The sequence below is a fragment of the Centrocercus urophasianus genome, unplaced genomic scaffold (assembly GCF_019232065.1).
Source record: "Centrocercus urophasianus isolate 14NV4802_14NV808 unplaced genomic scaffold, USGS_Curo_1.0 seq_10, whole genome shotgun sequence".
Lineage (NCBI taxonomy): Eukaryota > Metazoa > Chordata > Aves > Galliformes > Phasianidae > Centrocercus > Centrocercus urophasianus.
Window position 1 is genome coordinate 96,859,141 of NW_024884142.1, and position 27,784 is coordinate 96,886,924.

A 27,784-nucleotide genomic window follows, 5' to 3' on the forward strand; every position below is an offset into this window, starting at 1 on the left:
AATGAGTTTAAGAAATCCAGGAAAAAGATGTGAATGGAAGGAATTATAATTTGTAGACCTTTGATGTTTCAGCTGCATTGCTGGGGAGGAAGAAAGTCAGATTTCTGCTTGTCTAAGAGCAAAAGAAAGAAAAAAGAGCAAGAAATACAAGTTGCAGAGGTCCCAGATGAGTCTCATGGATGGCTTGCACCTACATCCCTTGGACACTTGACTCCCACTGATCAAAATTAAGGCTTGGCACTGAACAAGGAGCGGCAGAGAGCACAGCAGTCCTGAGCTGGCGATGGCAGTTGTGCTGTACCTGCAGCCCCATGACTGGTCAATGGAAAACACCACCCTGCTTTTGGGCATGGCAGCCTGAAATCCACAAAAAGATTTCCTGACATTTGGGAAATACGAGCAGGACGTCATGGCTCCAAAGTACTTGGGAAAAGAAAGGGGTTTTTTTGTGCCTGGCCAAACTCATGTTAGCCCAGGGAAGCAGATGAAGGCAGCTGAAGATGATCGTAAACCTTGCTCACAATTTGGGGCAAAATTAGCTGTGATGCAAACCCTTGGCACAGGCTCTTCTTCACATCGGACTTTCTTCAGGGCACTTTCCCAAGCCAGCATCATACCCATCCGTAGTTTCTTTCCTGAGAGCCCTCTGCTGAACAGGGCTCTATCTTAATGAAGAACATACTGCTTTTGGGTCTGCCCTTCCTCCCTAGCCACACAAAATCCTGTACCAGGCTGAACAACACCGTCTGCTGAACACCAGCTTCTTCTAACAGGAAAGCACAGCTCTTAAGAGTTTTCAGTGCTTTTCTTCTTTTCCCTTTACCCATCTGTAAACAGCATAAATTAGTAATCAAAAAGATACAGCCCTCTAAATCTTTTATGATGGTGTGAGTGAGAGTAAAACTTGCAGACCAAAGGCTCTAATACACACATAGTTGTAAAGGTCTTTGTTTAAGGATAAGACTGAAAAGGCTGGAGGCTCATCCCTCCCCTCACCTGCTCTTTGTGAGTTAATTACAATCTGAATGAGCCGCCTGTCTCAGGGTCTTTCTTCAGGGCACTTTCTCGCACAATGCCGCAGATCTACATCAATTATCTCAGCAATCTCTTTTATTACTTAGTTTTAAAATACCCACTTGCGACAAAGCTATGCTGTTGCCTCACATAACTTGCTAGGCTGCTGGAGCACAGCTTTACCTCGTGATTTTCTTTCCTTTTTTGCTCACCTCTCAGTCAGCAGATACACGTGCATGTGTGCAAGCAGATCTGGTACAATATCAAGCAGATCTATACATGACCAGGATCCATGCTTTAGCGCCTTGGACCACATCTAGGATAAATAATTTGGTTCCACAAAGAGGAGGGAGGGAGGGAGTCCGCTCAGTACTTTAGGAACCTTATGTCTGGACACCATACACCTCTGCAGCTCCCACTGAGGTCAAATGACCTCTAAAGGTGGAGCTGTGCCCAGGACTAAGTAGATTTTAAGAATAAAGGACAACAAGGATGTTACAAAGAACACAAAGGGTAACAAGGTACCAAGGATGCTCTGCGTGCTCTCTTATATGAAAAAAGAGCCTGAGCTTCTCCAAACTAGAAGCCAGGTGGTTGTGCATAGCTGCAGTGCTGCACTCAAGCCCTGCTCAGACACAGGCCTGTGCTACCATGACTTCCCATCTTCTCAATGCATCAGCAGCACAAGCACCTTTCTCTGTATAAACATGCCACATCCTGAAATTCTGTCTCTCTCTTTTTTTTTTTTTTAATCATTTATGGGAACCTTCCTGTCAGAGTGCAGACCTGTGGATGTCAGCGGGACTTAGTCTGACTTGTGGTTTCAATTTGTTTGCATTAAGAAGGGCTATTCTGCTTCAAAACAATGTTTCCACACCTGGTAGCAGCTTCCAGCATCACTCAGTGATGGAAACATTAGGGTCAGGCAAGCATAGTCCTCCTCTGTCCTGCTTCCTAAAAGAAAAAAAAAAAATCAATGGCTCCAGAAGTTTCTGAACTGGAGATTCCACTCAGTTCATTAATAACCACCAGTGGAGCTCCGCTAATACTGGGATTAGGCAATTTTATTTTGTTTTGCATCAGATTTATTCTGGTCTCCTCAGCATCCTGTGCCAATGAGTAGCACAGTTTCATTATGTACTGCGCAAAAAAGCACTGCCTTTTAAAAACAAACAAACAAACACTGCTTTGGTCATTCTATTCACCCTCTCATTTTTGTATTTATTAATTTCCAAGCTGAATGAGCCATGGGACTTAATTGGACCAGGAAAGCTAAAAAAGAGCACCTGAGTAGAACCACCATAGCCCCAGTAACACATCAGAACAAGCATTGTGGAAGGAGGAAAATGAAACAGAAGTGGGAAGCAAGACAGCTATTATAACAAAAATAGCCTCATTTGCACAGACGTTTGAGTTACAGTGCACAAAGAGCTGAAGAGGTACTTCCCTGGCTTATGAAGCTATTTCTATACTGGCGTGAGGTCCACAAGCACACATACTAGCGCTGCGTTGAAATAATGGGAAGCAGAGATGCAAGTTACTGGCCCAAAGTTAGGTAGCAGTGAAACAGCACTAGGCAGGGTCCTGCTCTCATCTATACTTGTGCAGAGCAAAGGAGCACTTCTCTGGAGAGCACACATGTCTGCTGCAGAGCTGTGAGTGCCCAAGAGCCTGCAGTGATATCTGACAGGGGAGAACTTCCCTGAGTGTCAGTGGTTTACGTTTTTGAGAAGTGGGGTGAAGTCTATATCCTTTTCTTCATCCTTAATAATAATAACAATCTAGAAGACAATCTATTTTAACTTCATAATTGGATTATTCCTCCAATTGGACAAAAAAGTTGAGGAGAGGGTGATGAAAAGTTCGGTATTTTAATGGAAAGGGGATAACGGAAGAATTGGAAGTCTCCTGTCCGTAAACTCAGAATGGATGTATTAAAGACTATTATTTTTCTCTTTTCCCCCTGATATATAATTTCTTACCACCACACTGAGGCTATGGCTTTGCTCAAGTTCAGCATGATTTTTCAGAAAGCCAGGCTTCAGTCACTTTCTAAGTAAAAAGAAACGGTATTGGCTGCAAAGGTATCAATATTTCATCAGGTCTTTGTTCAGCACTGGTTTTAGCTTTTCTTAATGGTGCACTTTACCAGGCAGCTTTTTCATACATCATTAAACAGCAGCTATAGCACTTGTGCCCTGTTTCTGATTTACCGTAGATAGTAATGTTTAAGATCACATTAAACACCACACATGCTCTCAGCTATTTGAGCAACATCACAGTAATGAACAGTCAATAGTCTTACTAAATTAGTACCCTTTGGAGCTCCCATTACTGAATCAAGTAAGTATCCTTGGTCCTCTGGTGAGGCTATTCTAATGCGAAATAATGAATTTAGTGCCTAATCAAAACTTAGGGGGTCCTTTTCCCTTCTGACTTTCAAGAGTAAATTATATCAATTATGTAGAATAGATCTAATACTTCCAGCGCCCAGGTCCTAGAAGATGCTGCTTAATGATCACCAGGAGTGATTCAAATGCCAAGGTCCAGCCACACGCTAATAAAACCAGTGAGGGAGGCAATGGGAGAAGAGCTGCTCTGATGTTAGGAACACTCAAAGAGAAGAAAACAGAGTACGAGTTCTCTTTCCAGTTCTGACAGAGACTCCTGACCAAGTGCCATCAGAACCATTTGTATTTCTGCCTCCTCTTTGCAGAGGGGGAACACCACTCCTTCTTAACCCTAAGAAGCTCTGCACAGCACTTGTTCAGAGCACAGGAAAAAGTTTTTTACAGTAAGGCCCAGCACTGTGAAGCCTTCACCTCAGCTGATGCCTAAAGTCGCTGCCGAGATTGATTTCTCTTACCTATGTGGAAATAGCAATTAAGATAAGGTATGCCTGACCAGTAAATGACTTGCAGACATTGGCCAAGACTTTAAGAACACAGGAGACCAGTACCTACCTCCATGAATCTAAATATAGAGCACAACTCTCACTGCTGTCTCACAGTGACACCAGTTCCAAGTGTCTCAGTATGCATTTAGATGCCTAACTTCACACTCCTGTTTTATTTTTTAAATCACAATCCCTATATAAGCGTGGAGAGCGAAGCATTTTCACTGATCTCCGTAGAAACAATACAGGGCTTTGCGAGAACAAACTGTACCACATAATCTAGGAAGCAGACACTTTAGGAAAGCTGTGCTATTGGCCAATGGGACAATAGTAAGAGAGGTAATAGAAATTTATGCCAAATTTAGAGGAAATTGTATTTGCTCTTTTTTGTCATCCATTTGCAAAGCACATCACCTACTAATAACATTGTTAGTGTTCCAAAGCACTCTATGATTTCCTGCAAAGAAAATACACTATTTTCATAATGAAAATGTGTGTTTCAGAACAGCTCCACATTACAGCCTCAGTATTCTTTGCAAGTTACCATTCTTTTTGTTAATACTGTAAATCTCTTAATCAGGGTGGCCCAGTATCACATCACTAAAAAAGTGGCACAAGCATTGCATTTCCAGCCTACCTGTAACACTACAATGCCGTGGAAAGCACAGCAACAGCAGCAAAGTCCTGGGCTGCAGCAAGTGAGGATATGCCTATAAGGCCTCAGGTGGGCAGCATCTCCAATGAAACCCTCTTGCCTCCACTGCCAACCCTTAAATGAGGCCTGAGAAGGGGTGGATCCTGGCTCCACACCTTCTGGTCACTCAATGCCTTGCACTCACCTGAGCTCCCCTTGGTTGGCCCTGCCTTCCTACCAGGTGCTCAATGACTGGTTCAGGCTGTGACTTAGCATTTCTGCTAATGCCTGAACTGTGATAAATTCATATCACGGATTATTTTTAAGTTTCATCAGAGCTGATTTCAGTTCTAGTGAAACAATTTATAAATTCCAAAGTAGGTCCTCTGCTGCTTTCGAGAATCCCCATTTTTGTTGATACTGACCGGGTAGAAACGCAGTCCCAGCAGATGACAAATTGGACGGGACTACAACTGGGAGCTCCTGAATAGAACACTGGTTCTTAAAGCTAATCTTTCAAACACAGAAACTCAAAATAGCATGAAGAATGCTGCTCTTCATTCATGCTTGGGGGTTCCTTATAGCCTTGTATGGCAAAGCTCAAACTGCATCCTCAAGTTTTCATTTCCCATAGCACTGTAATATACCAAAGCTACTGCTAGCTCTCTAACAGCATTCAGGCTACAGATACCATCATGCTCTGAGCCCCATTACCACCCCAGCAGCCCATAGCTTTCAAAGAGGATTTCAAGTGTGGCTGAGCATGTTGCAAACCCAGACTCCTCTGGAAATCCCCAGCTTTGTTAGCAGTTATTAAACACATAAGATAGCCGTATCCAGTGTATGAGTCTACACTGCTGTTTCATAGTCCACCTCATGTTCAGGAGAACAGTCAGAATTGTCATACATTGATGCTTTGATAACTGCTCCACGAGTACGTAAGCGTAATGTCTGTCCAGCCAGGATTTGCTCTATAGAAGCTATGTGTATCCTTCAAGCCAATCCAGCAGCTTGTAGTGAGTTTGTTCCACATACACATACATAAAAGCAGCTGAACAAACCATGGCTCAGAGTTGCTTCAAGATACTTCAAGATACAGCAAAACATAGCAAGGAAATACAATCAATTTTTTTTTTTTTTCCCCAAAAATTTTGTTTTCTTTTGTGAGAAAAGGGACAAAACCACACTGCAATGCAGGTGAGATCGCTTTTTTGCAGTGACTCCTGCACACATTGCAGCTTAGTAAGAAGCTGGCATTGATACTTCAGAAAACACCCTTGAACACTCATGTTTCCAGAAGCATTGTGGAGAGGAATGGCAATAGACAACTAGTTGGACACAGACAACAGGCTGGCCATGAGCCAGCAGTGTGCCAAGAAGGCCAGTGGTACTCTGGGATGCATTACAAAGAGTGTAACCAGAAGATCAAGGGAGGTGATCTGATCCTCTCCTTCTACTCTGCCCTGGTGAGGCCACATTTACAATACTGTGTCCAGTTCTGGGCACCCCAGTTCTAAAATGACAGAGATCTCCTAAAAGGAATCCAGCAGAGGGCCATAAAGATGATAACGGTCCTGGAGTATCTTCTGTATGAGGAAAGGCTGAGAGACCTGGGGCTGTTCAGCCTGGGGAAATGAAGACTGAGGGGGGATGTGATTAATGTCTGTAAATATCTAAAGAGAGGTGGGAGGAAAATGGATGAAGCCAGGCACCTTACAGTAGTGCCCAGTGACAGGACAAGGGGCAATGGACACAAAATGGAACGCAGAAAATTCCATATTAACACACAGAAGAATTTCTTTACAGTAAGGATGACAGAGCACTGGAACAGGCTGCCCTGAGAGGTGGTGATGTCTCCTTTTATGAAGATATTCAGGACCCATCTGAATGCCTACCTGTGCAACTTGCTGTAGGCAACCTGCTTTAACAGGGAGGTTGGACTCAATGATCCCCTGAGGTCCCTTCCAACCCCTGCAATTCTGTGATTAGAAGATGCTCCAGATCCTGAGTGCAGCACAAGTTACAGGGTGGCTGCACCACTGCTCATCATATGACACAGCTGTGCCCAGAGCCACACAGCTGCAAACAGCCACAGGCTTTCACCCAATGTGCTTTGAAGTAAAGAGAAATATTATTGATCACAGCAGGCTTTGGATGAAGCCAGTGCAGAGGAAACAGAACTGATACTTATCAGAAGCAAGGAGGCTGTTTTTCTTTCCTGGTTTTGATTGATTTTGTCATTCACTTGTGATTTCTTACTGCTTTACCCCGCACAAGACTTAGCTAGAGAGTCTCAATGATAGCAATTGATTTGTTTGTTTGAATGAAGGGAGTTACTTTTACGTTTTCTATGGGCCCTTGTCTTGGTTGGGTTGAACAGTGATTCCAAACCCCTTCTCATGCCCAAATCCTGCAAAGACATGTACACTGAACGTTGCAGGCAGTTGTTTGTCAGCTTGGGATTCAATAGGCATGCAAAATATCTGTACAAGTCTTTGCACGTTTTGGACCTGCAGCACTCACAGTTCTATTAATAGCAATAATTAGCACAGACAAATCCATGAAGAGAAATCAAGCCAGGGCTTTGATTCAATTCCCTTTAATTGTAAAAACAAACAAACAAATCCCTAACAACACACTTTATTACCTGAAGGTCTCATTCCTTTTCAGGGGTCTCCTGGAACCACTTCAGCTGTTTCTGCCATGCAGAACATCAATCGTGAATCCCTTTGGCTTATGCAAGCACATCACATCACTGGAGAAAATATAAGGGTTCCCTAACCTTTGTTGGTAGGAAGGTTCCTGTTTCCTTCATCCCAACACATAAATCCATATTTGCTTTTCATTTGACAAGTCTGTGAAGGGCTTGTATATCCTTCTAAACTGTTCAAGGATCTACATATCTCTCATCTTGCTTAGCAATCCCAACTGTACACAACTGTTAAAGTTTCAGATCCATCAAGCTGTCATTCCTGCTATCCGCATGTAGAGAGGTTTTGGCTTGGGTTGGAGGTTTACAAGCAAGATTAAATCAGTGCTAACATCGGGTTCACATTTAATTCTTTAGAACAGCCGTGTTCTTAAAGGATTTTGACCTCAATACGACAAGAACTCTGGGAGATGAGCTTTTCTCAGGAGCTTTCTGAGATTTGTAATGGTGGAAATCTCCTAAGGCACATCCTGACATTTTATGCCATATTACGAACACAAGACAGAGCACTGGGGATTCTGGTTGTGTCGTTGAAAGCTGCAGGAACGCATGTTTACAAACTTAAAATATCTACCCTACAAAATGCAGGAAAGCACTGAATTTTGGGGCCCAGGCCAAGGTACCAGCATTTTCATGGAGAGCTTGATGTGTTAGCAGGTTACAGCACACTGTTTTCTTTATCAGCTATGAAAGATTGCATCTGATTTAATACACCTTTTTATTATTGGTTCTGAAATGTTGTTCAAAATCTTATTAAACAGCAAAATCTGAAAAGAAAAAAAATGTACTTCTGAGCCAAGTTCATCCGAAGTATGAGAGACATCTGGGAGGTTACTGCAAATACTTTATAGCAATATTCATTCATTCCAGTTTTAAAGGCATTGGATTCAATTATGTTTTCACCTTTTCTGTGTTTTCTTCCTGTCAGTGTTCTAGTGAACACGTTTGCTGGCAAGAATGCTTTCAGAGTGACTGACCCCATAGGAAGCACAGAACTGTTAGGAAGTGTTTGCAGTACATTTGATGTGAATATTCAGACTAGATGGTTGCTCCCAGCCACACAGCAGAGATGCCTCATCGACAGACAAAACCAAACAGCAGACCTTGAGCACACAGCAGGAGCAGGGCACAAGGAGCTGCTCCATCACCGCCGAGGGGGCAACTTCTGCCTTCCCCAATGACGCAAACAGCGAAATCATTGCTGCCATCAGCACGACAAGGAATGTACTTTCAAGAGCACGGAATGAAGTGGCAGGATGACTCAAATCTATGCCCAATTATTTAGCAAAAGCCAGGCTGAGGCACGTGTGAGCATGAGCCTCCTTGTAGACTTGCGCTGTGTGCTGACGGCATTGAAAATCTGCAGCAGGCAGCCAAGGAGAGCTGGCTGTGCCAGCAGGCACCGCTCCCACGCAGCTCTACTGCAGAACATGGCATGCTTGCCCGGATTCTGGCTAGCCCAGGGGATTCCTATGTTGAGGTGCGTCGGGATAAACCACAACAAACTAGCAGACACTTCAGCGTAGGAGCTGTGACGCATGCAGCTGAGCAAGTCACCCCGCTAACTTTATGGCCACATCTGTAACCTTTCAGGGCACTGCAGTTCCTTGCCAGATTGCAAAGATAGAGGAAATAATGTACTGCACATGCTCGGGTCACAACAGCTGAATGTACATGCTTACAGGATTTCAGTACAAAGGGCCAGATTGTCCAGCTGGTGTGTATCAGCCTAACTCCGTAATGAGGTTCTCTAGTCTTCTATCTGTCCTGCTAATGCTTACAAATAAAGCTCAGAACACATTTCTCGGCTCAGACTATTCACTCTCCTGATAAGAATGGGAGGTATGGGGCTGAATTACCCAAAGGAAAAGAAGATTTAAACGTGTTGTTGCTCAGTGATATACACCACTGTATCACAGTTACCTCAAAAGGCATTTTTGGGCACTTCAGTCCAAAGCACTGTTTTCATTTCTTGTCATCATGGCTAGACTATCTGCTTAGTTGGAGCTATCATAAAATCATAAGAAAATGTCTAGGGAGAGGTTGGTCTGGTGGGATCCAGGCACTTCCCAGCAAGAAAGTATTAGCCACAGAAGCCAGTGAGACTGCTGGCTACGGGGAGGACTCCTGGAATTCGTCTGCTGAATGAAGAGAGAAATTTTTCCATTTCCTAAGCAGTCCTTGTGCAGGACTATTCAGGGAATGGACTATCTCAGATGGATGGGTAAAAGAGAAGACACAGGTATTACAACAGCTATGTGCTATTTTAAGAATCTTTTACCTGGAGAGCATCTACCACTACCACATCCATCATATCCAGGCTTTCAAAGCACCTAAGATAGGCTCCCATCCTGATGGGTCCATTGGACAAGCCTTCCTCTTTCCCTCTTGGACTGTACAGACCCCCTCTTGCTCCAGAAGATGGATAAAAGCTGGCTAGCAGCCCAGAAAATATAGCATCAGCTTAGTTAGCTCTGTATCTCTTCCATCAGCTGGACAGATCAAACAGATATTGCCGGACAACTGATTTCTGTTAGCAAAGATAGTTTAATGCAGGTTTGCATCCCTCCTCCTTTATCCTTAGATAAATGGCATGACAGAAGGGAAAATTGCTTCCTGTCCTCCAAGAAAACCTAATGGGAGGAAAAAAATCGAATATGTTCATATCATTGCCAATAGCTGTATTAACTTCAGTTGCAGCAATATGTTCTGGATGAAAGGGACAAGAGATAAAAGTAAGCAGAGATATTACCCCTCCACCTTGTGCCAGATGGATAGAGGCTTTTCTCAGCCCATTCTGCTGAAAGCAACAGGCATGTCTGCAGCTCACTAGAACAACCTCAGTGAAGAATATGGGTCTGGTTCACCTTGCTAAGTCTGGGTGCCTGCAATATAGGCATTAACCTCTGAGCTGTACCAAGAGACTCACTTGGTATGGACTGTCCGAAAGCAGACATCTGTTTCAGGTTGAACTGACCCTAGGAGTTCCTGTTTCTCTTCCTTGCATATAAAGGAAGTCTAGACACAACATCCCTGCGCAAACGTTTCCAACAAACATGCCCAAAGCTAGGTGAGAATGATCCTACTACAGGCTTTATTTAGGTGTGGAGTTAATGCTCACAGCTGAGCCTGCAAATTTTGTGTGCTGTCGTTTGTCACAGTCGCATCAAAAGACAGAATGCCAAAGAAGCATTTCTCATTCATAAAATAGAAGCCCAAAAGAAAGCATTCCTAGAATTTTCTCTACCAATCACACTTTGGTTCCCTCTTATTCATGGCTGGGCCAGAAATAACTTTTTTTTATTTTATTTTATGATGCCTAATTAACCTCTCTTAAGATATCGTTGCTTTTGATAATGTCAAGCATACAACTAATACTGTGTTGCTTCATGGCAGACCAGAGGTGGCCAGGAAACACAAACAGAGATAAGGAGAGTTGAACACCATAACTGTAACCATATTCTCAGACACGAGTTCTCAGGTTCCTGAGTGAATTGGGTTGATAAGCCACATCACTACTTTCCAGGCATGAAAAAAAGAGGGCAAAACGGTAGCAACTCAAGCTGCTAGATTTTCATTTTAATTCTAAATGTTACTGTCTCTCATTTCTCAATCTCATTTCTCTCCCTGGCAGCCAATTTCAGTGTTTTGCTCTTAGAATAAAAACAACTGCCCAATTTCACCCCAGTTTCATCTCCTCCAAAACTGAAGAATTAATCCCAGGGGTGAGTTCTGTCCAGTGACTTCCTGCTAAAAATGCAAAGTGTTTTGCAAGCTTGGACAAGGACTGCTAAAAGCAACAGGCCAGATTCACCTTGGCATTGCTCTATTCCTACGCTGTCATAATAGTGCTTTAATCAACAAGCAGAACTGGCATAAAGCACTGATGCATCAGGCCCATCATATAGAGTACACCCACTTAATCAGGTAATCAACTTAATCAGGACACTTCCCAAGGAACCAAATTAAGCCTAATGACACCAAGTGGCAAGGACTGCTGCTTAATTGGGATAGTAATTTTGCTTATGGTAATTGGGATGCCTGCAGGTGATTAAATGGTACTGAGCTAAGAAGAGACAATCTCTGTGATGCTCACAGACTGGCAGTGATCTGTCTCTCTTCAAAAGGCTCTGTCAACAGTAGATCATCAAAACATGACTTTTACTGTCCCCCCATTCAGGCACTGTTTGAACAGAGAACTTTAAGATGGAAATGGAAACACTGAAACAAAAGGGAAAATCCTGAGGAACTTTTCTGGTTTGTCCTAACCCAAAACTAGATCCCGATGAAAACATAAGAAAACAGAAAACAAAACCAACCCATACTGGAAGATCTTTGTAGTTCATTAGAAGCTACTTTCTGCCAACGTGTGTGCAGCTGTGGGAGAGATGTTTCACAGCAGAGCAAGAATTAAGAGAAAAGGCAGTACTCACACTGGGGGGCGAGGGAGGACTCCATGCAGGTCAAGAGACCTGAGTGTAAGGAGAACAGGAGAGCTCAGAGAGCTGCTTCAAAGTATAATGAAAAGTTGACTGAAAAAGTTTAAAAACATTTTGCATAACAATGTCGTTTTTAACAACTCTAATTGCTATCCAGAGTAGGCATTAGGTTTTTTTATGGTTAAACCCATCCTTCAATTGAAATAGTTGAATTTGGACATCATAAAGTTCTTTTGAACTGGGTTGCTGATAAAAAGCAGCTCCCAGGGGAGCCAAGAGCTGTAGGAAACAGCAGTCAGGAGCCAGGGGGGACCCTGCACTACTTTACCTTTGGCAGCTGCCATCACTTCCTCGTAACCAGAGATCAACACTGAGCTGTAGAGAAGGAACCATATACATAATGCATTTTGATGGGTCCTAACACAACCCCACGTGAATGTATGTGTACGTGCTACCTGGTTATCACAGCCACTCTCACTGCTGCACCCACTGAATGAAATCCTCATGCTGCGTTCACCATATGCAGCAATTGCCTCTTTGTTATGGCTTCCTGGTGTCCCTCACACACAACACTCCACTTTTCTTTCAGAAAGACAGATTTGCATCCTGCTACTGGTCTACAGCATTTTTTTCTGGGTTTTGCTATGCCTTGCTTTCATCACATACTTCATGATTCAGTGTGCTCAACATACATCTGTGTATTTTTGGGTAGGCTGTTCTCTACATGACACTTAGTACAGAACATTATAAAGGATAACTCAGCCTTACCTCTGTAAGCATTTAATCTATTTGTTCCTGATTTATTGCCTTGTCATGTTATTAGCTTCATTAGAGGAACAAAATGAGTAAGTGTGTGTTCAGTGTGAGAACAGAGGGGAAATTCAGACTCCTGTTCGCCTTTATCCAGCTGCAGAGATTCCTGTAAGAGGACTGGCAAAGGAAGAGGCAGGAGAACGAAGCCCTAGTGGGGGAATTCTTAGGTCTCTAAACACCTCCAAATGGACGGATCTCTGCCCATTTATGTTTCTCAGACTGTGCTTGAACATCCCCAGAGGACCGCCAGCGGGGAACAGCCTCCAAAGATGCGGTATTTTTGTTTCCTGCTTCCTACTGCACGCTCCAGCAGGAATTTCCCCTTCATTCCCCGCCAGTTCCACAAAGCTGCAGGAAGCAGCCAGGCAATTGCAAAGGTAATTGCTCTCAAGGAAAATCTTCCAGCACGGTCAGGGAGGCCACGAGAGCGCTATTGCAGTTGTGTTTGCTGAGAGATGCCATTTGCCACGTGAACTCACCAACTCGGTGCTCACTCTCTCCCCCCATCTCTCCACTTTTGCCTGTTTTGCATCACAGACGATGAATCCAAAGTTGCACAGCAGTTGCTGGTGAGCCCAGCGAGATGACCCCCCTCCCCCATTACCGCTCACAAAACACAATAAATAAATTCTAATAAATATATCTTCAAATCAAAACCATTTTGAGTTGCTTAACCGAGTGCATATCTAGTCCTTTGTACACATATTTGTACAAAGTGTTGCCTGTAATTTTAAAGATGCTTGCCTCGGGGAGGTTTCGTTTTTCCATTGAAGTCCCCTTGATTTACTGTACGCAATATGTTACAGCTTCCTTATTTGCTCCTTTGGGACAGTTACTGACAGTAAATCTCTATTAAAATATTCTTCCATATGGTTGCATGAAAATTTTATTGCAGTGAGCCTGAGGCTGAAGGTCACAGCTGAGTAGCTGCAGTTAAGTATTGCAGTCTATGGACTCCGAGGTACATCTGTTCTGGGAGCTGGAGCAAAATTAGAATTTTACTGTCAATAGCAGTTCTCCAAAACTAGTTCCATTTGTTTACTGTTGCAGGCCCACAGCAAGGCAGTACCCTCCATATATGTGTTACAGGCCATTGTGGCTACATGATTTAAGTCTTCAGCTCCAATCCAGAATCTGGAGGTCGCTGGAGAGTCCCTAATGTATATTTCATTTACGATACATGAAAATTTAATTTTTTCTCACATGATTCGACTCTATTGCTTGCTTACACCATTTTTGGCACTGGCTTCCCCGTTCATGGAAAGCTTTCCTCAGCAGTACAAATCACACAAACTTTATAAATGTTACAGAAGTATTATTTTCAATCAGCAATTCACAAGCAAGCGGCCAGCTCCAGGAACACTTTGTCCTTCTTCACACAACAGGGTTGAGAAACCCCCTAATGCCAGTTGGCCATGCATTTTGGAGACCACTGATCCACCGGTCAGCAGGTCAGGCTCCTGTTGTAGAAATGCCCACGTTTTGTTCAACTTGGAAAGCTGTTTGAAAACAATGTTCCATTGTGGAAGACCACAGAGGATCAGAGTGTTAGATTGCTCTAAACATTACATTTAGCAATTGCTGCCAGGGTCAGCCAAATGTTAATCTACTGCTTGTATTTGTTTGAAATAAAAAAGGAAACATCTAGGCATATTTCTAAGCCCATCTTGTTTAGCAATATGACATCTATCAGAATGGCTCGGAGCCAAACCAGGCCTTTCCAATATGTGGCGTAATTTGGAATTTCTAAAAGAGAAATCAAACCTAAAATGCATCTGTGATTTTAACCTACGTTAACAATGTTTTTTAAAAGGTTACAGCATCCAGCTTGATGGCGTTGTGGAAAACTGCCAGCTGAGAGATCTGAGAAGGTCAGCAACAGCGAATTTTTGAGACATTGAAGCCTTTTAGAAAGACAGCGATTTGGAGAACAATCAGCCCAGCTCCAGGCCCTCGGGGACACGGGCAGGAGGTGTCACAGAAGAGGACCGCAGTGCCTGCACTACTCATGCTGACCATGAGTACTTGGATAGAGGTAATTTTTTTAACGCAGCCATGAGACCAAAAGGTTGGCACAGGAGGAGATGGGGAAAGTGTAATGTCTATGTCTAGACACAAACTCTAGTCTCCTCTGAAACTTGGGCTATTGCATGCATGGCACCAGCATGAATTCATAGCCTAACAGTGTATCTGGATGCAAGGATATCATGAAAGCCTAGACGTACTGGCATTTTTTTTGTTTTGTTTTGTTTTGAACAATGGCTATTTCTAGATCAACGTATATACAAGAATGTACATATACTACAAGTACAGCATGTGACACAACGCCTGTGTGGTATAAATGGCAAACTCTGCACAGCCAGAATTTCAATTTCTAGCATTGCTATTAATTGCTTGCTTAAAATTGTGTGAGAGTTAACCAAGGGTAGCAGCCCTCCACCTAAATCACTGCACATCCCCACGTGCAGAATACACACACGGCACATGGCAAAGAAGTCTCCCATTTTGTTGGCTGAGCTGTAAAGGACAAGGAGCACTTTGGCTCAATATGTGATCAAACAGCTGATGAAGATACATTGGAATCTACCGATCAGCTCTCTGATAGCACATGACAGGTCTTGTTATACTGACAGCAATGATCCTCAATCAAAAACAGGTGAAGGGTTTGAGCTGTGAAGGTGCTGTCTTTGAGCAACTGCCTGGCTCTCAGTAACTGGTTCTTTCTACATTTCAAACAATGTGGAAATCTATCTTGTGCTGAAGACACCTATCATGTTTTACAGGTGAGAGTTAATACTAATTAGACATTTTGGTACTCACAGGCTTAATTACTTCACTTGAATCTTGTTTTTCAAAGTAGGACAGACATAAACTTGCCATAATATTTTACCAAAATAGACAAGTACTGTAAAGAAGTGAAACAAATTCCCCACTGCTCTCTCCCACGCCCTGAGAAGCCGATAAAAATGATATTAGGTGATTAAACATAGAAATAAAAAAAGGAGGTAGACATAATGATAGACTGTAATGAAGTCAAACAGCTGGCAGACTCCTTGGTGAATTTGCCACCTGATGACTTGTACTAAGATCCAGGCAATGCCCCCAGCTCTCCGATCAGACAGCAGCCCCTGGTACACATGCTGAACACTGCCTCCCGTTCATTAATTGGCTTGATGGAAACTCGCTGTCTTGCTATAAGGACAAAAAACTCTACTTCATATGTGTGCATCTGGGGAGCAAAAAAATAAAGCGACCACCTCCAGTGCTCTAAAAAACCCACAGTAATGTAAAATTAATGATCCTGAATGAATTTTGGCTAATTTGCAGATTGGGATTAAACTTGCAAACACCAGTCTCATCCAGAAGAGGTAAAGGCTTTCCTTCTTAATTTGAGAAAAATGTGTTTCAAGATCTGATTGTTGAATGCAGGAACTGCTTTCAGAAAAGGTTCCCTCTTACTGAATTCCTGCACAAGGTGAGGAAAAAGAAGCTTCTAAATCTGCTTTTAAGGGAGGAGGGAGGACTCACAGGTGAGTTCCTGTTATCACCATCCAACCTCCAACTAACTCCCTGGCAGTGTTCAAGAGGCGTCTGGATGATGTGCTGCTTGATATGGTTTAGTGCTAGTGGAGGCAATGGTGATGAGGAGACGGTTGGACTAGATGATCTTGTAGGTCGTTTCCAACCTTGTGATTCTATGATTCTATGACATCTAAAATTCCATTTCCGTTTCTTATTAATAATAAATACGAGTCCAAAGCCAGGGCCATCTTCACTCTGATCACTGGCCATATTCCCATCAGCTCCTTGCATGCAGCATGCACACAGGTCTTGACTGCAGAGCCCCCCAGATGTGCTGCAAACAACCAGCTGTCCTGTCCCCAGGACCACTCAAAGCAAAGCATGTCCTTAAACCTTTGGAGGGTCAGATGTGGCTGATGCCCATCCTTGCTGTGCTGTCTCTATTCCTGCTCCATGCAGGCTGCAGGCCTCTGTGCAGGCATTCACTCTACAGAAAGCAACTGGAAGGCAACAAGATCCTCAATGGCTGTTTATGCATCTTTACAAAGCAGAAGCGTGTTATCTTACAGCTATCTCCTCTGTCTGCCAGAAACAGCTTTCTACTAACTGGTAACACAATGCTTGGTGTGAACTATGAGTAAATACTGCAGCCTGCAGAATTTTTAAAGCTAGCTCAGTGCAAAGGTCTGTGTTACAGCCTATGCATATGCCTGTTTACCCATGTTTTCATTTCTTCATCTCTACACCTTTTTACACATAACAGTGACATAGGATGCTAGCCTCAGAGTGGGGAAGAACCCTATTCTCTTCTAAAATTATCCACTTTGTTTGTCTTTCTCTCTTTAAAGCACATTTTGACAAAGAGGGATGGTTTCTCGTTTGGTATTCATATTTGCCATGTTAATGATGACAACTGCTCACAGACCAGAGGAGCTTTATTCTGAGTACCAGCAAAAACAAAATAACAACTCCATACCCTTAATTCCCCTCTCAAGTTCCCAGCATCTACAGGAATAACATTTGAACAATCTGAGAAAGCACACTTTTGCCTCTCTCCAGAATTCTTTTCCTTTGAGACCAAGCCTGCTCTTCTCTTTCTTGGGACCTGCAGCTGGGAAAGAGCTCAGCCTGCAGCCAGCTCGTACAGCAGCACTGGACTCTGCCCAACAAGTGGGGCTTCCCCACAGCTCAAATACTTTTATTATTTGTTTCTGAATTGTTTTTTTTCCCTCAAGCTAAACTCTGAATCTTCCCCTTCTACATTACATCCTTTTCCCATCTGCTTGGCCCCTTGCCTAAAAATTGTTTTGCTGTTTACATTTTATCTGCACCAGTATTTATTTTTACAAGTTCTGCTTGTTCCCCAAGTTCCCCAAATTCTGCTTCAAACTCTCTCCCATGCTCATCATCAGGCTTCTGTTCATCCACCACCTCGCTCCTGTCCCTTGGCTGCCTCAGTGGCCTTTTCCTTTCCCACTCCTCATCTTCCTTCTCCACTCTCTCCCTTTTGCCCCCCAAGTCCCCAGGTCACCCTCTGTCTCCGACTCCTTCGTTTTCACACCATGGACAAACCCTCTGCAGGAATGTCCCTGTCTCCTTGCCCTCTTCCCAGCACCATTCTCATAAGCAAAAAATACACACGGTTGCAGAGGGGCTTTTGAAAGCTTGATATACATAAATAAAAGCAAGTTGGTGACTTATTTATTTTCTCAATATCTATTAAACACAGCATAAAATGCAGTGGACATATTTAGACTGGAAATTAGAAGAAGGTTTATAACCACCAGAAGAAAGACAGCCTCTCAGTAGGAGTAGTGAGGGCAAGAAACCTAAATGGTTTCAAGATGCAAATAGATAAGTGTTTGAAAGGCATCATATGATGTGGTTGCCTTCCACAGCAGGGGACAGGACTTGATGACTTAGGAAGTTCCTTTCAGTCTTAATTCTTATCTTCTTGTGTGGGCTGAATATCACCCACAAGCCTGTGCTCAAGCCTAGGGGATGGGGAAACATGGTGAAGGCTGCTGCAGGCCTCAGCGGGCTGCAGTCACTCCTGTTACAACCCAAGGGCAGAGGGTACGGGTAAAGGGCTCCCAAGTGTGTTTTAAAAGGGTGATGAAGAGCCTAGGCTGCTCACACGTCAATGTAACACGCTGCCATGCCTTCTCTGCTTTTTCTCCAGACAAAAGAGGACTGCAGCTAGGATTACTTTTTTCCAGTTTCTGAGAAGTTGCATGCCTTCATCTCAGACCATCAGGCTCTGCAGAACTCACAGAAACACAGAATTATAGGGATAGGAAGGGAGCTTGAGAGAACCCAGTCCAGAGCAGGTTCCCTGCATTAGGTTACATGGGAAAGCACCAGATGGGTTTTGAATATCTCCGGAGAAGGAGCTCCTGCCACCAATCTGAGCAGCCTGTTCCGGTGCTCTGTCACCCTCACAGTAAAAAGCTTCTTTCTCATGTTCCAGTGGAACCTCCTGTGCTCCTTTTTGTGCTCACTGCACCCTGTCTTGCCGCTGGGCACTAGTGTAAAGAGCCTGGCCCTATCCTCTTTACTCTTTAGATATTTACAATCTCTCTGTACTGCTGATCACAACCCTCTGAGCTCTGTCAATCAATTGGCTCTTAATCCACCTCACTGTCAACTCATCTATCCCAAAATTCCTAAGCCTATCTAGAAGAACATTATGGGATACAACGTCAAAAGCCTGTCTGAAATCAAGGTAGACAACACCCGCTGCTCTATCCCCATCTACTCAGCTGGTGATGACATTGTAGAAGGCTACCAGATTGGTCAAGCATGATTTCTCCTGCATGTTAATGGATATATGCTCTGCGTATAGGGTTTCGGATGAATTAACATGCTAAAACACAAAGTAAAATTAAACTAAAAAGCAAAATCCAACATCATCCCCTGGTCCCTGTACTGAGTCTGCAGAATGAAGGCTCACATGACAGCCCAGCACGACCTAAACACAACCTGCATCCAGGCCACTTTGAGAAGACATCTCCCCTGCTGGCCAGCAGCCCCTGCTCTGAGCTCAAAATGTGATGGCTTAAGCCTCCATTGGAAGATGGATTTATCATTTTCAGCAAAAGGAAAACATTTTGTTTTGTAGTGAAAGCCAGCTATGAGCGCTCGCCCAGGCACTCACAGCAGCTCTACTGAAGGGAGCTGACTTGTTAAGCTGTTTTAATTCACCTGCCCCAAAGTGCTGCAAGCAGTAGCAGCTGGGGATGACATGGTCAGCATCAGTGCTTGCAGGGCAAGTTGACATCTGCAAATCTTCTAAGATCTACATAACACAACCCACAAAGTCCCTTCATACTAGCTCTGTCTGTCATTTATTATTTGTTCCTTTGCCTGCAGCTCCTTTTGAAGCTTTAAAAGCTTTTGTTTTTGATAGTAAAAGGATATTTGTGCCTTGACTGTAGAAATGTCAGGCCCTGTATTGTTCAGTCCACAATAAAATATGTTTCAGTTTGATTTATTGCTCTCAGTTTACTTTGCCTTAAGTTGGCAGCATTTCCTGGTTTGGATTTTGCTGATGGCTTTACAGTTCCTTTTTCTGTATTAGGGCAGCCAGTTTTATTTCTGTTATTCCTGCTCCAGGACTATATTCAAAATGACTAGAAGTTGTAGTGTTTGAAATCTGATTATTTACAGCAATGCCTAGACTTGTGAATGCATTTCCAGTAGAAGTTGTCTGAAAGCGGACACATGGACTCAATTGAAGACATGTTTTTAAAGTTACTTGTCAGAGGAATGAATACTTCTGGCTGCTTCAGAGCTTTTAAGGGCTTGCTTTTTTTATAGTCAAATTATATTTAGGGCAAGAAAAAAAAAAAAAAGCCAACAATAACAACAACAACAAAAAACCCACAATCAGAAAACCATAAGACCATGCAGGTTTCAAAATGCAAGCCTGCTCTGTGAGCCAGCAACAGGGACAACCAGGCCTGGGGTGAGATGGTCGCAGGCAGAGCCCTGTCACCTTCCCAACAGCTGAGCTGCACACATGGGTCTGGGAGCTCCCTACGGCAAACCCAACCCTATGTAGGTTGTAGGCAAATCAGCCTGCTCGGATCCACTTAGCATCTTCTCATATCTTTCAAAGTGCTTATCACATGCTTGCAAGCCTTCCCACAGCCCACACAGCACTTAATGAATAAGTTGGAGAGATGCTGTCTGCCTGACCATTCGAGGCATTCTGTCTTGTGAAGTTTACTTCCCTACCTGTGCTGCAGGACTGACGACATCGTGCTGCACCCAAGTGCTGTGAGATCTACAGACTGGTGTGGAAATTTCCAAAGGAGATGAACCACCCTAAAATTCCACCTCAAGTCTGTCACTGTATTACCATTACCTTTTTAAAAGCACAAGTCTAGATAGACTCTAATGAAACACAGCCAGCAAAGTCCTCAGTAGAAAATAAGAAGCTTGATGGAACAGCTGGCTGAAAATACCTCTAATAAAAATGAGGCATGTGTGAAGTTTCCAGGCCAACACAGGAACATTTTCCTACCAAAACAATATATGGGATTACATCTTTCTGAAAATGTGATGTAAAGTTTATTGAAGGAAGATGTTTGTTGTTTGCCTTAATGAGCTTTAAATTGACAGTTAAAGCTGTTTCTTCAAAGCACTATTCCTATGACTGCCGCTAGAGTCAGTGGGAACTGATGGGGCTCAGGGTGGGGCTTCGGTAGTGGAAACTGAATTTTGAAAGAGATTTTCGTTAAAACAATCTTCAGTTTGCCTGGCAAAGTCATGGGATACACAGCCAGGAAAAGGCATAAAGCCTTGAACACATAGATAGAGGAAACCAAATTTAGAAGGATGCCAGATTTGTCAAAATACACCCAGCAGACTCAGGACAGAGCCAAAACCAGATCTCCATCCAGCCTTTTCATTCCCAGAGCGGATGGTGCAAGCCCTCACAACAAAAGTTCCCAAACTTTCAAAGCACTCCTCTTCCAGAGGAAATGAACACCAGACCTGTGCAAAACAAGATCCCCAAAAAGCACGGTTACTCTGTCATAAGCACACCTTTCTGTTCTGAGCCAGTGCACCGCTCCTTGTCCCAGCACAAAGCCCAACAAAGAAGCATGGTGTAGGTTGTACTCACCTTGTTTTCCATCTCTATGTTTGGATGACATGTCTTCTAATATTCGTTTTTGCTTTCTCAGTGACACAATGAAGTTACAGAGAAAATGGATAGAAGTAGTAGAGTGATCCCCCAGAGCTGTCATGGGCACTTAAAAATGCACTACTTCAAGTCACAGAAATCTGCTTTTGCTATGTCAGTAACAAAGACAGTCACACGTAGGTTGGCTCTTGATCTTGGTCTAGCTGCTTTCCTGGGGTCCTTTCAGCATATATTTGACCACCAGGCCTCAGTAACTCCTTTCAGTTATTCTATATATCACACACAGTAAATCATACAGAGCCAACCCATCAATGACAATTGATCATGGTAGCTCCTTTGGAGCACTTACAGTTTATCACATCAATGGGGTTGTCATACATGCCTGCAAAGCCTGTAAGACAAACACAACATTCGTGTTCTACACATCCTTTGCTGCACAAGCTGGGTGGCCATTTTGAAAACGCTGTACCCTCCTCATGAGCACCACAATTACCATCACTTTACACATCTGCCTAACAAACCTCTAACTGCACCATCCTACTGGAGAAACTAAGGTGGGATTACTGTTATCTGTAACCCACAGCACCTTCAGAAGGATAAGGAAGTGTTTTCTTCTGCCAGCATTTATTATTTATGTTGTGGTCACATCTTGGGGTCATGAACGAGAGACTTCCTTCACTTGCAGTTGAAATCCTATCCCGAAGCATTAATATGCTGCATTTTCACATTCCATGCTTACTGCTTAATTTGATTTCAAATGGTGTATGTTACTACAGTCCCACTGAAGTGAATGGAAAGAGTCCAATTTACACCATGTACGAAGCTGGCTCCCTGCCACTGAAAAACAAATAAAATTAAAGTTCTCAGAAAAATTTTATCACCGCGTTCTAAGAGCTTGAAGATAAGGTACCTAGTGACAATGACAATGACCCCATCACAGTGGTATTAGGAACAGCAAGACACACTGTGTGAAACCAGGACCACAACATTTCAGAAGAGAATGTGGGTCAGCATGTTTGGTGTGTGTCATTTGATACAAGATTGATTCTTCAGTTTCCTTTAGAAAGTAGCCTAATTGTCACTACTTGTGAGTACTTTTGTATCTTGCCATGAAAATACCCGCCAGCCCTACTTGCTATCTTCCCCTACCAGGCCACTTCAATCTGAAATGCAGATCTCAGCGCCTGACCTTGGATGCCCACTTTGAAGAAGCTGGATGAAATCTCAAACTACAAAGCATTTGCAACTTCTGGTCTGAAGCCTGAAACAAATGACTGGCATGTAAACACGCCATAAATACCACTGTCTATAATCTCACCTTCAACTTTTATCAGGACTGAGGACACTCAATACTAAATTGATACACATTTACATTAAGGTAGCAGGAAGCTGAAACTCCAGGCCAAGCCACCATTTGTCTTAAGTAAACGCAGCATGTCAGCAATTCTGTTTACTCAATCCAAGGCTGCTTTCATTTCTTGCTTGTTTTGCTATATATTTATATTGAGGGAACACTTTCTCAGCAGCTTTTAGTCACTTCTTCAATGCATTTTATGAGGAGACAAAGTCAAATCACTATTACTTAATTAACACAATTGTGAAGACTTCACTCCAGCTACACAATAGCTCTCCTAATCTTGCAGAAGGATGCATGACTTCATTATTGAGTATATTGTTTCCTATAAACATATAAAACCCCTACAATAACAATCCCATCAGCTGAAATGAAGTTATCTGAGAACAGAATTAAACTCTAAATGACCCTTTGCTCCACTCCATAGACCCCTATTAATAATTCTAATCTAATCAGTGTGGATAAATGTACTGTTGCAGCCTATGCCAGGCACTCTGCCAGGAGGTCCTACTGCAGTCCATCCGATTCATTCCAGTCCAGAGCTTCTCTGGAGAAGATGCATCTCGCACTGAGAGGCCAATGCCTGATTTCCTCTTTTGTTATCTTTTAGTGGCAAAGTCATGTCCTTGTAACTGATAGACACTTTTCTTTGTAAATAACCCTGGAGTGACTGATAGAGCTTTTGCCAGACAAAGCCTGTAAATAGCTAGGCATTATTCATGCCAGGCCTGAGAACACTGTGTCACGGCTGACAAATTTATGGTAGATATGAGCTCACCTCTTCCACAAATATATACTTTCCCAGCAAATTCATCACATGTTTTAATGGCCCCATACTGAATTTGTCAGCTGTCTGTCCCTGCTCATTGTTTCCTTTGGATTCCTGTCAAGAATTGTTTGTTAAAATCATCTCCCTCTCCTATCCTTCAGCTGCTAGCCCCAGGAAAGATCAATGGTGACACATCTATTGATAATATTTTATATTCAGCTATTCAGGTCATAAATCATTTTAACAATGCTGATATGTTTATTGAGTGTCTGCTGGCATTGCAATTACACAGAAAGTGATGTCACTCTAAATCTTGGCTTTGTTGGATTGCATTTGATTCCTTCCTCCCCTCTCCCACCCCACTTCATAATTAAAATCTGTCACTTTTATTTTTGCAGTTGCCACATTAAAAGCAAAGAGAAGTTTGGCATTTCAGAGGAGGTATGGAATCCCTGAGCCTCTGTCTCCCATTAAAACCAAATACACAAAAGCATTTCCCATTGGTATACGAAGATGCTACTTCAAGCCTGTGCAGATCCCTAAGAGTACATAGGGCTGAGTGAGAGAGCAGCAGAAAAGTGCTATTTTGGCTCTTTGCTCCGACTCAGCAAACCAAGCAGAGGCCCCTTCTCTGAGCTCTGTGCAGCTGTCCGTCGTCAACCTGGCACCTCACATCACATACCAGTGGGAAGAAGACACCAATCCCCTGGGAGGGCATCAATTCGGCAAGGAGAATTGAGATCAGTTGAGAACAGGCCCCAAGGCATCCTTCACGCTGCTTCAGCCAGGCTGCCTCCTGCTCACACACTCACACACGCTGCTCCCCCTGCAGATCCTCTATTGGAGACACTTACCAGGAAAGCTCTGGAAGATGAAGAGAACCATTCCTACAGCTCCTTCAGTTTACCTCCTTGCATCTGTGGCTCCAGGAACTCCTAAGCGGTGCTCCCCATTGTGCAGAGGTAGCTAAGTCCACCATCCAGCTCTCTACATTTTTTTCACCTCTTAATTCATGACCACAAGGTTACACAGATATAATATTATTTAAAAAAAAAAAAATAATAAATCAATCTAGGACTTTGCAATTTATTTGAGACTGTTTTCCTCCTTAGCAAGCCTCTGCTGTACATATCCAAAGAAAAGACAGAAAGCAGGAGAGTGCTTGGCCAACAGGAAAAGTCACATTTGTTCCTTGAATGCAAAATGTCATCACTCATTAGGGAAGACTCAAAAGCAGAGTTTCTCTCAATGCAGGCAGCAGCAAAGATTTACACCATTTCACCCTACTGCTAATTTTAGTGTCTGCCCTTTTAAAACATCCTGTAAACACATAGAAGGAATGATGTGGGTATATAGAAAAGACTATTTTTTAAACGCATAAACACAATGGTTCAACAAGCCTAAAGCAGTTTTCAGTGGGATGCGTATTTTTCTTTATGTACCTGGATATGCAGAACTGATTTTTTCATTACCAGAGATGAGACACACCTCTAAAAATATGTTTCAAATATACAGCCAACTACCTCTGAGGTGTCCCACTAATTTGAAACTTTTATGATCTGCCTTCACAAGCCTATAAAACTGGACAAGAGTGCTGATGAGAATTTCAGGCTGTATAGAAATACACTAACAGTTTTTCCTGTGGTACATTGGCACATCAACGTGTAGATTTAACCTCTCTTGTGGCTTTCCAGAGTGCATTGCTTCTAAAGGCTAGATTCAAATTTCATTCATCCCAGTATAATTTCACTGTGTCAAAGGATATTACTTTAGATCTACACAGACTGGATCAAGAACACAGCCTGCTTGAATTTAATGGGTCTAGAAAAGAAGAGCAGATCTGCCCAAACGAGAAACTCAGAGCTGTACCAAAGTCTGGACTGTGATCTGGCTTCTGGGTTTGCAAGCGACCCAGATACATTTACTGTGTGGATTTTAGAATAGATCTGAAAATTGCAGGAGCCCGAGCACCACAGACAAGCAAAAATTCCTGGCTGATAATTGTACTTTTGCTTTTGCAGGTTGCCTTGTTCTCCCAGTAAATGTTTCATTGAATCTTGGCCAAGTCTTAACATTTCTTTTTTAGCAAAGCCCCCAGACCAGACTACTTTCATATGTTCTCTGCCTTTCTGCAAACATTCTGTGGCTTCATAACTCTGAGAGGTATTTTCCTGATACCAGTGCTTCCATTTTCCTCAGCACTGAATTGTGAGATAGCTTATATCCTCTTCATCTACATCTTAATGGACATTCTTGTAAAGAAGCGGGAAGCCTAGCTGTTTATATTGGGAATGCAAAAGAAATGCACTGCTTACAGGGGGCTTAGCCTAAATTTGACTGAAGTCACAAAGAAACTCTCTGACTCTTCTGGCCCCTTAACAACTGTACATTCCATTATAATGACTGCAGGCATAAATCAGTCCTGAGTTATGCCTGTCAGATAACCAGTTAGATATCTACTTAGCCATATTTGCATTCAGCAACCTAATTTATGTACACACTCTTCAGTACCATGTGTACATAGATAGATTACAAAACTTGATACATAAAATTATAATAATCATGTTTTTCACTCTAAACTACCTCTCCCACCACCATGTACAAGTAGAAGCCAAACATTCCTACCTAAGGCAGGCTTTTGAATCTGATTGAGTTGCTAGGCACTGTGTAGATATGGTGGGAATGAGAGAGACCAGGGGTCGAAAATGTCTCCAAAAAGGTCACAGGTCCACCTAACTTTGGGCAGCTAACCACAGTGCCCACTTTAGAAGTCTAAATCATCTTAAACTGCCCTTATTGTCAAATGGAGAGTCATGGTCTTTTCCGTGATGATGATTTATTCTAGCTGAGACACCTTTCTGTTCCCATTAGAGTGGTACCTGGCATTTAGGCACATCTTGTAACTGCTAAAAGTCAGATGGGCTGAATCTATACCTACGAGGTTATCAAATGTAATTTACTGGGATACAGATGCCTAAATATATCTAAGGATTTGGGTCAAGACACCTATTTCTCTGTTAGGTCTCCCTTAACAATGAGCACTGTTTTGTCAAAGGGTGTTACCAAAATCAGACAAATGCTGAAGTTTGGTCACTCACTTCTATGGACTGCCTTGACTCCATTCTTATCCATTACACTCATGGGCCAACATGCCTGTACCCCCCGAAGATCTGCCAGATCTCAGGAACAGTCCCAGCTCATGCATCTAACAAAGTACATAGAAAGCATGAAGTAGAATTTTAGCAATGATAATATATATGGGCAAATAAATTTGATATATTATTTGGCTGTATTTATTGTCAGGGGAACACAAATGTCTTTATCACCACAGATTCCAGAATATTTCAAGCACGAATGTGGTATTGTGTTTGTTTTTTGTATTTTTGGGCAGTTTCCTATACTGTAGTCATAGCAAACCCAACTCTCCAGAAGACTGTGAGAAACTTAATTTCCCCAGGAATTGTTTATTTCCATTTTAGCTTATTCTGCTAAACTTTTCTGTACCAGTTGGGGTTTCAATGCTGTTAATGCTTTTGCACTTTAAAATGTAACAGTGACTGGGAGGAGGTGATTCATTCCCACATTCACTTTGTAATAAATTGAAGCATGTGCACTGCACAATACTTGTGCCAATTCCATTATTTTATATACAAAAAAGTCATTATGTTCCAAAGTATTATCATTTCCTTTCTTCCCAGACAGTGACCGTCTGTAACACGTTATTTTGGACAGACTCCCTGCCAGATTCTGGGTATTCCCCCACTTCCAGAACCATTCCTTACCACAAAAACAAAGAAGGGGGAAAAAAAGAAGTAGAGGGAGTTTGGGAAATTCAGGCATATTATACCCACAGGTATTGCTCACCTATTAGCTCTAGCTTGATTACTGATTTTCACTCACCCACTTTCCCAGGAGCAGCCTTTAGCGGAACTGGCTATCTTTACACAGCAAGTTATCTTACGGATCTCAAACAACTGCTTACAAATGGGCTTTTCCAACAGGACGCAAGCTGTGTTTGATTTAACTCAGCGTATATTTATGTGACAGAATCTAACCAAGTTGGACTTTGTGCCGTAACCATAATGTTTGCACAGTTACACCTGGGGAGGAAAGCCCTCCCACTACAGTACTAACAGGATGCCAGTGGCAAGAAAGTTTACATAATAAAATCATGGCTTAAGGGATTTATACATCTGTCAGTAGAGCAGTGATGACAGTCCTCATTTGTAAGCATGGTACACAACTTCGGTGGAAATAAAAGATTAAGGATAAGGCCAAATAAAACTTCCTGTAGATAACTGCATCCTATCGCATGCCCACTGCCTCCTCCAGCAAGGACCCTGAAAGGCACTATGCTGTGAAAATGTCTCTGGGGGTGACACCGTGTCCTGGCTGTAGACATGCTCCTCTTGTCATCCAGCATGGCCAGATGTGAGCTAGCTCAAACAGAATCAGCAGCCACAGAGCAATGTTTAGCATGG

At 42.8% G+C, this 27,784-nt stretch overlaps 1 long non-coding RNA gene across 1 annotated transcript in view; it reads right to left on the reverse strand.

Annotated features, from left to right (window-relative positions):
* Positions 1-27,267, reverse strand: part of LOC122161982 — a 68,903-nt gene extending 41,636 nt beyond the window's left edge. Inside the window, exon 1 of the long non-coding RNA XR_006169367.1 lies at positions 27,204-27,267. This is a non-coding gene — a long non-coding RNA (uncharacterized LOC122161982). The remainder of the gene's footprint in view (positions 1-27,203) is intronic.
* Between the last annotated feature and the right edge of the window lie 517 nt (positions 27,268-27,784).